This window comes from Hordeum vulgare, chromosome 7H (genome assembly GCF_904849725.1).
Source record: "Hordeum vulgare subsp. vulgare chromosome 7H, MorexV3_pseudomolecules_assembly, whole genome shotgun sequence".
NCBI classification, from domain to species: domain Eukaryota; kingdom Viridiplantae; phylum Streptophyta; class Magnoliopsida; order Poales; family Poaceae; genus Hordeum; species Hordeum vulgare.
Genome location: NC_058524.1, coordinates 167,409,287 through 167,419,300, shown reverse-complemented (window position 1 = coordinate 167,419,300; position 10,014 = coordinate 167,409,287).

Genomic DNA, 10,014 nt, shown 5'->3' with positions numbered 1-10,014 from the left:
CCAAAACCATCAGATCTCAGGGACTTAGTGAAAATTCCTGCACCTGAGTTTCTGTCTTTGTTCTGAAGCTTTTTGACAGCAATCAAAACACAACCTACTGGACTCCAAATGATATGAAATTTGACAAGAAGCTTCAAAAACATATCAGGTCTCGCTCACCTAGTGCCAGGAGGCGAGGCGCACGACGTGGAAGAAGAAGATTCGCATGGTACAGCTGCAGGAAGAAGCCGCCGGCCGAGGAAGAAAGTGCACGTCGGGGACATCGAGGAAGAAGTCCCAGCTCCGGCTCCGCGCAAAAACGGAACCCCTGCTGGGTCCTCTTGCTTGCGCAACTACGGGGAGGCGGCGAAGTCGTCGCTACGCCGGCGACGAGGTCGACCCGGAGCTGATCATGGCTTTGGGAACGACCACGAGGTCTCTCGCGGCGCGGGAGGAAGAAGAGGAGGGAGAGGAGGAACCCTAGCTGCCTAGGGGAGAGGGAGGAGCGCTTATATGGCCCTCGGGGGACGAGCTTGAACCGCTGGATCAAGCTTACGCTGATCAGGGGGCTGTCACTTGATCATACAAGCATGACGTCGGGAGGAAGAAGATAGCGTCGCTAGCTGGGCTCCTGCGTTGCGAAGAGGAGGAGAAGATGGGCCACCAGAGCGGGAGGAAGCCCACTTAGGCGCCGGATAGAGAGAAGACAATTCACTGGTATTTTCTTTTAACAGGAATTACCAGAGAAGGAAGAAATGCACAAGGAAAACTATAAGAGAAAAAAAATAAGCTAGCACATCCCTGGTCATGACAAATCATGAACTATTTGAATAAAATGCAACATGAATATATGGGGCAAATTAATAATTTCAAAACAGCCATTGTTGGACCTGTTTTAAATACTTTTAAAATCACCAAACTTGCACAACTAAACACCCACAATATCCCCTAAATAAAAGACATTTTTAAAATAGCTTAGGAGCAAGTAAATATTTGAACTAGGGAATAAAGAGAGAGATGGGTTTTGCAAACAAAGAGTTTTGCAAACCAACTATCACCACAAACACTACTACTACTCACCCCAACACATATGCACCAACATCACATGAAATCACAAGACACCACATCATCACCACCACACTTGCAATCACAAAGTCTCAATTAAACATGGAAGATAAGATATGGCATGCATGCATGGGAAGGAAACAAAAAGGAACATCACATGAGGTCATGGCACAAATGAGATCATCATATCCCTGACAAGGTGGACCCACTTGCAACAGGTTCCAAATAGGGAAGGTTACATCTGGGGCACTAAAGGAGGGCTATAAATAGGTGCCCGACGGCGAGAAGATGGGATCGGCCGCCGTGGTGACCTTATCACCTTACTGGAGCTCTGGGGATGGCGTGGTTGACCGTTTGCGGAGTCTAGAAGACTCACGGAGGAGTAGGGGAGGCCAGCTGGGCTTTGGGAGAGCTCGAGGAGGAAGAAGACAACGACGGTCACTGGTGGAACAGGGCGGAGCTCGTCGTGGCGTGGCGAGGCAGAAATCAGAGGGGGAAAAGGGTCCACGAGGAAGGGGACGACTAGGGGGGGACTGCTGGACATGACTAGAGCTCGAGGGAGAGAAGAAATCGACGAATCCGAGGGCCCGAATGCACAGAGCGCGTGTTTGGCATCCAAATGCATGGTCACCGCGTGCACTGGCACTGAGAGGACAAGAGAGGCTGGCACACCATGTCTACCAGATAGTCCATCCAAGAAGGGGTCCAACTGAACTAATAGATCACCAAAAGATACCAAGAGTTGATGGGAAACTTCAATGGAAGTTTCGTGTAGCAGACTTGGTCCTATTGCTAGGATTAACAGAGAAGAAATAAGGGCAAAGCATAATGTCTGGGAGGTTTAGGGTAGGAAGGACGATAATCCTATGAAATTTGAGGAGCACATGACCAATATTTAATGGGGTTGCTTTGCAATTGACTAATCTGGTCCAGAATAGAGATTCTGATGTGGCACTCACATACTGGCTTGGATGGAGCTGAAACTTGGAGGAGATGAATTATTTAGGATTATAAAGATGCTTTATAAATTTTATACCATCTGGATAAACCAAAGTGGTACTTCCTTCACACAGTATCCCATTGGACAGAATCTTAGGAAAATTACTGGGAAGAATTGGCTAGATAAAATGAGCTAAAATTTGGTGGAGAGGAGTTTTATAGTTAGAGGAATGTCCTGGTAAAATTTCAGAATTTATGGAGCAATATAAAGCATAGTTTCTTCACAATCCAAAATAATGACCAGCGACAAATATTTTATGTTATGGTCACATGGTTGAAGGAGTGATGCTAAAATTTGGTGGAGAGGCATTATTTGAGCATATTTAGATGCCAGCAAAGTTTCAACTCATTTGAACACTCCTAGCTAGCACTTGCTTCACACAGCTTCCTCTGGATTAGAAACTTTGGAAATTTTCCAAGAAATGTTTACTAGCTAAATTGAGTTGAATTTTAGCATGAGGCAATGATATGGATAGCAAAGAGTTACCACAAATTTTTAGAGCAAGCAAGCAAATAAAAAGGGTACTTGCTTCACAACTTGACAGATAGGGCAGAATCAGAAAAGGAATATTTGAGGGATATTTTTGAACATGGCAAGGAAATATTTTGTCATATCTAAGGAATATATGACCCAAGAGATTTATGAGAATTATTTGGGAATTTATGGAGAGATAGAAATGGGGGTTACTTCACAATCCAAGGCAAACAGGATTATTCCTTTAAAAGAAAAAGGAATATTCCGAGGAAAAAGAATATTGGGATTGGCTCAAGATGGAAATTGGCAAGGTCTTGGGATGGTTTGGAGGTTGGCAAGCCACTAGGGAAGAGGAATCAAGGGTCATATCTTTAGGTTTCAAAACTATCAAGCCACGGAAAAGCAAAACCAGACTAAATCAAGGGAAAAAGAAATAGGCAAAATCCAGGGTGTAACATCGGCTGTGACCGCCTTGGGGCTCACCATGTCGGGGAAGAAATCCCCAAGGCACAACGGAGGAGTGATCCGTGGTCGGGGTAGGGGACCGCTCCAGCCCTGCCGCACCGCTGGAACCTTGAACCCCCCAAGTCGCGGCGAGCGCATGCGCGTCGCAGGTTGTGAGGCAACCTCGTGTGCCATCACCGGCGATGAAGGAGACGGCCGGGACGAACCATCGAACCTGCAAAAAGAAGCATACGACATACCTTCCACGATATCACCTTTGGCCGTCGTAGAACGCCGTTCCCATAACTGAGACACACGTGTTGGGTACCTGATTTCGTTCCAGAATTCCTGGGCTAACTGGTCATCAGACTTTGGTGGTTGCTGGACGACTTCTTGAGAGACAAGCCGCTCCTCTAGAAACACCTCGGTGGCGACACTCACCGCCATATCCTCCACCTCCCGATCATCCTCATTGTCGGATCTCCCCTCCGTCAGCAGCAAGAAATGTGATCCCATCTGATCCTGGGCATTGGTCCCACCTGCCGCCGGCGACAAGGCGCCAGGTGCAAGTGCTAGACGATGCAAGGTCATCGAGGCGGCACCAGCGCCTGCGGGAGACAGCGCTCACAGCCGGAATTGCCTGGGATTTTTCCTACTTCCCTGAGTGAAGCACTAGTTTCCCTTCCTCCTCCTCCTGATCTCCGATTGCCACGGATGCTCGGACTCTGGCATCTTTGCTAGAGGGGGCAATGTTATTCATGGGTGCCACGACATCTCTTCGCAATCCAAGAACTGCCCTATTATTCTTGTTGTGATGGTGTTGCAAGGGATTCAATGGAGGGTAGGATAGCTACCAATACTTTATCCAGAAAGAAGACCAAATGGGGAGGTAGTGCTCGAGATGGATAACCAGTTCATTACAAAAGAACTAGCCAGTCAAAATCCCATGCGTTCAGACTATTAGAGCATCTACAGTCAGACCTGGTAAATCCGTCCCCTCATACGTTCGTGGACGTGTTCGGTCAGTGACCGGGCGTGTCCCCTATTTGTCCGTCCATACAATCACATTCTTCATTTTCTTCCTCATATGTCCGGGCACACGTGATTGGTGAAGAGAAAAAAATGAATAATCAAAAGAAAAAGGTGGTTCGGGGTGGGGTCACGTCCTATGTGGCGGATTGACCAGGCATGCCCGGGAGCATCCGCGAGCCCTCATATCCTCCCTATATGTGAGATGGATATGAGGGTTTGCGGACAGCCCATGCATATAAGGACGATATGAGGGTCGAGTTGGGTCACTTTTTTTCCTTCCGCGCGTCCACGGACGTATGAGGGGGCGTTTGAGAGGGCCGATATAGATGCTCTTATGTGTTGATAATGGACATAAAAAAGAACGTGTGTGCTTTCTTTCTTCTTTTGAAACAAAAGGTTTTGTCCCTGCCCCATTTTATTAATGAAGCAGCACAAAAGAAACAACCCCATGGGTGCTTTCTCTACATGTAATGTCAGATGTATGAAAATGGGAAGCAATTCGTTGGCGCATGGCATTGTTGTGCTAACTAGGAGTAGCAAAGGGTGATTGCAAACGTCCCCCGAGTCTTAGAGCAACTCCAACATGCCAACCCAAATGGACGGTGATTTTGTCCGCCTTTTGTTCATTTGGGTCGGCCGCCAGCTCGGCGTCTGCCCAGTTTTCATTTTGGGTCGACCGTGCACCCAACGGAGGTGACCCATTTCATGTCCACGTGCAAATTTAAAAGGGAAACAACCATGCCACCCATCAAAGTTCATCACACAGCCTTGCTGGCGCGTTTTCCAGCGGCTGGAACGCATGCCAACACTCAAAAAATGTTTTTAGTTCGACCACGCCATCTCGGCCGGTGGTCATGCTAGCACGCTTGTTGGCATACAAAAAAGGATGGCGTGTGCGACCATTGATCAGTCTTCGTTGAACTTGAGCATGTTGGCTTGCATCTTCTCGAACCATGGCCTCTTCCTCGGTGATATGGTGTTGAGGTCCACCTTCATGATCTACATCCCGGTCATCATGCTAGCAAGGGACACTTCTTTCGCCTTGGTCTTGGCATTGGAAGCCTCGATCTCGAGCATCCTTGCTTGCTTCTCCGCCTCCATCTCTAACATCTTCGCTTGCTTATCCACCTCCATATCGAGCCTCCTCCTTTGAATCTCCATGAAGGCGTTCACACGATATTCCTTGTCTTTTTGGCGCTTCTCCTCCCTTGAGTGTTTCTTGGTCATCATGCCCTCCACGGTAGCGATCAAGGCGTTGGATGTCGCGTATCGCTTGTCCTCCTTCTTGGAGTTGGTCTTCCCTCATGGCCGTATCTTCTCGCCATCCACAACCTCTTCCTCGTTTTTCTTCCCACCATTTGCCATGAGAGCGGCATATTGCGCCTTGAACTTCTCCTATTCGTTGATGACCCTGCAACAATGCGAGAGGTTGAATGACTTGCCTTCATGTTGGACCTTGAAAGCCTCCAAAGCTTGGAAGACCTACAAATGGATAGCATGCAAGTATATGGGAAAATGTGCAAATGGACATGCAAAAACGGAATGAAAACGAAGCGGTCCGCATGCATACCATGTCTTGTATGCCGATGCCACTCACGGGGCGTGCCTTGATGCTCGCAAGAGTGGCACCAAACTTATCGCACTCTTGTTGGACCACCCTCCATCGCTTCGAAATGGACACCCACCCACGCGTGGTTTGCATTTTGTACGGCAGAAACTTCTTGCGCTCATGGAACTCAGAGTGGACACGGAGCCAAAAGGTCGATGCCTTTTGTTCGGCGCCGACCTTGGCGTCTTGCCCAATATCCTTCCAACACTCACAAAGGAGCTTGTCCTCCGCCTCCGTGTATGCCCTCATGTGCTTGATCTTGCGCTTCGGCTTCGACCCGGCGGCTTGGTTGGTGAGATCCTCCTTGAACAAAGGCTCCCCGCTGATGTCCAACTTGTCCTCTTCCTCGAGGTCGTAATCCTTCGGGAACTCGTGATCGAGTGGGAAGCCGTGCACGTCCAGGTCGACCTGGTCATGCATGAAGGCGTCATGTTCATAGGTGGCCGACGTGAACGACCATCAGTCGTACTTGCTTTGGGTCTCCTCGGGATCATAGCCAGCCGCGTTTGGCCCACCTGCGGCTGCCACACCACCTTGGAAGATGTTGCTCTCCATGAAATGGTGGTCGCCTCATCGTCGGCGACCGCAATCATTGTGTTGAACAGGTTGCGGGCGCTGGGTAGCACATCGGCTGGCATCTCTCGCGTGTGTTTCTTGGTATCTCCGAATAACGAGGCACTGGCCACCGGCGTGGTGTTGAGGTCGATGGGTGCAGGCACGGGGGTGGAAGGAGCCATCATGCTCACCTCTGGCGAGCATTCCCCGTAGAGTCGGGAGGCCTGCGGATAGACATGGAAGCCGGGGATTGGGTGCGTCATCGACCCACGCGGTGACTCCGGTAGCACCATCCATAGGAACGTGGACGAGCTGGTGCTAGCCGCGGCCACGACGGAGGCGACGAGCCCGTGGTGGCGAGGGTTTAACCCTAGGTAGAAAAATGCCTCCCGCGTTGCCGCAGCGACGCACGCGTTGGTGGCCTCTTGCTGCACGGTGGCGGCCGCAGTTTCTTCCCTTGCGTCCTCCACATGCCTCTGGCCCTTCCTCTTGGCCGGCTGCATGGCCCACTCCTCCGACGTCAGATTCTTCTTGGGCGAAGCTGTGGCCTTGCAAGCGGCACGGGGATGCCTTTGCCAGAGGGGGCGAGGGAGGCGAGGCCAGAGGAGGCGAGGGAGGTGAGGCCGGCGGCAGCATCGAGAGCATCATCCATGGCGTGCGCGGGCGGTAGGTTTTTCGAAATGGTGTGTGCGGGTAGGCTAGGGGGACTTGTTGCCGCGCGCCGCGCGCGTTCGCCTCGTGTACGCGCCGACACAAATGAGGCCCAAATTTGGGCCGCAATGGGTCAACATGCAGACGAAAAGCAGACGTGCGTCCTTTTGGGTTGGCGCGTTGGGCCGACTTTTCTGTCCACGCCGACCCAAACTGACGCGCGCAGACAAAATGGGTCGGTGCGTTGGAGTTGCTCTTAGACCTCTAGTGCCGTCCGAATGTATTGGGACACATCTATTGACCGGCGGGTTACTCGCGGTTGGACTAAAATAAAAATATTTTGTCCCCTTTAATCCATATTAAGAAAAGTGAACATGTGTGAACAGCTCACGTTGAACAGGTGTGAACACACTTAATTTTCGTTTTCAATTTTTTAAAAATCCATAACATTCAAAGTGTTCATCGAAATTAAGATCCGTTTTCACCGTTGGAACACTTGAGCTGTGCTCTTCGAAACTAGATCCTGCATGGGTATGTTTTGACAAAAATATTTCTGTGCAATTTAATCTTTGTTTTGTGCAACTGGCTAGTAGTCGATGTGTAACTATGTGACAGTGGATGTGCAATTTTTATCTAACCCGTGGACATGTAGTTTTCACTAATGACACCTCCACCCCAAAACTACCTCATTCCACCTAGATGTGCAACTTCATTTTTTGCCTAGGTCAACTGCCTAGTAGTTGACGTGCAACTTTTTGCTAGGGAGAAGTCTTGGTTTCCCCGTGCATGTAGCTCAGCTTTTTTCCTTTCTTTTTTATGTTTAATTCTTTTTCCACCCCTTGTGGACCTGTATATATGACTTTGTATGCTCTTTTTTATATAATAAAATGTTGTGGGGCCAAGTCCTGCAGTTTTCATGGTAAAAAATCTTTTTTTCTGGGGAATATCGCATGGGAAACAAAAAAATTCCTACGCTCACCAAGATCAATCTATGGAGATCAACAACTACGAGAGGGAGAGTGCATGTACGTACCCTTGTAGATCGAAAAGCGGAATCATTGAGAAACGGAGTTGATGTAGTCAAACGTCTTCGCGAGCAAATCATGATCCATCATGCGATCCAATCACGAATGTCCAAATCAAGTGCCGAACGGACGACACCTCTGCGTTCAACACACGAACAGCTCGATGATGCCTTCACCACCTCGATCTAGTGAGAATGGATGAAGTACTAATTGAATTCTCCGACAAGATGACAACGTGGTGGTGGTGGTGGTGGTGATGCAATTCCGGTAGGGCTACGCTGAGCGCTACCGAAAACGCAAATGAAAGAGAAAACGATCTAGGGAGAGAGAGGGTGCCAAGGGATTGGTGTATCCTCTTGGGGTGCCCCTCCCCTCTATATATAGGTGGAGGGGCGTGGGGACAGCCCCTCCAAGTCCTAGGGTGCATCCAAGGTGGGAGGAGGTGGAATCCTAGTCCTCCCACCTTCCCTTCCATACAAAGGTGGACTTTCCACCTTTTCCAACTGCATGGGCCTCGAGGGAGTTATGCGCCTGGCCCAATAAGACCAGGGCGCCTACCCTCAGCCCATGCAAACCCTTGGGATGTCGTGGAACCCTTGGTGGACTTCCGGACTCCTCTGGAAGTTTTCGGTACCTTCTAGAAGCTTCCTCGAACAATACTGGAAAAACATGGATCTTTTCCGATAGCCAAAATATGACTTCATATATATAAATCTTTACCTCTCGACCATTTCGGAGCTCCTTGCGATGTACTGGATCTCATCTGGGACTCTGAACAACATTCAGGCACCAACACAATAACTCAACTATGTCTATATCTTCACCGAACGTTAAGTGTGCAGACCGTGCGGGTTCGAGAACTATGCAGACATGACCGAGACACCTCTATGATCAATAACCAATAGCGAGACCTGGATGCCCATATTGGTTCCCACACACTCTATGAAGATCTATATCGGTCGAACCAACGATGTCAAGGATTCAGTTAATCCCGTATGCAGTTCCCTTTGTCCATCGGTATATTACTTGCACGAGATTCGATCATCGATATCTCCATACCTAGTTCAATCTCGTAACCGGCAAGTCTCTTTACTCATTCCTTAATACAAGATCCCATGACTAACTCCTTAGCCACATTGCTTGCAAGCTTATTGTGATGTTGTATTACCGAGTGGTCCATGAGATACCTCTCCGTCATACAGAGTTACAAATCCCAGTCTTGATCTATGCCAACTCCACAGATACCCTCGGAGATACCTGTAGAGCATCTTTATTGTCACCCAATTACGTTGTGATGTTTGGTACACATGGCATTCCTCCGGTGTCGGTGAGTCGCATGATCTCATGGTCATAGGAACAAATACATTGACATGCAGAAAGCAATAGTAGTAAACTGGATACATTCAAATGCCATGCTTAAGGTTTGGGTCTTGTCCATCACATCATTCTACTAATGATGTGATACAGTTATCAAATAAAACTCATGTCTATGTTTTGGGAACGTTAGCCATATTTGATCAACGAGCTAGTCCAGTAGAGGCTCACTAGGGACATAGTGTTGTCTATGTATCCGCACATGTACTTGAGTTTCCAATCAATACAACTATAGCATGGATAATAAACAATTATCATGAACAAGCTAATATTATAATAACTAATTTATTATTGCTTCTAGGGCATATTTCCAACAGTCTCCCACTTGCACTAGAGTTAATAATGTAGTTCACATCTCCATGTGATTAACATCTAATGAGTTTTGGGGTTTGATCATGTTTTGCTTGTGAGAGAGGTTTTAGTCAACGGGTGTGCAACATTTTGTTCTGTGTGTACTTTACAAATCTCTATGTCATAATGTAGATGCTTCTACCACTCCCCGCTTGGAACTATTCCAAATGACTACTCCACTATACGAATCCGGTTTGCTACGGAGAGTCATCTGGATTGGTGTCAAAGCTTGCATTGACATAACACTTTACGATGAACTCTTTTATTACCTCCATAACTGAGAAACATTTCCTTAGGCCTCTAGTTACTAAGGATAATTTTGACCGTTGTCCAGCGATCCACTCCTGGATCACTCTTTTACCCCTTGACACACTCATGGCAAGGCACACATCAGGTGCTGTACACATCATGGCATACTATAGAACCTATAGCTAAGGCATAGGGGATGACCTTCG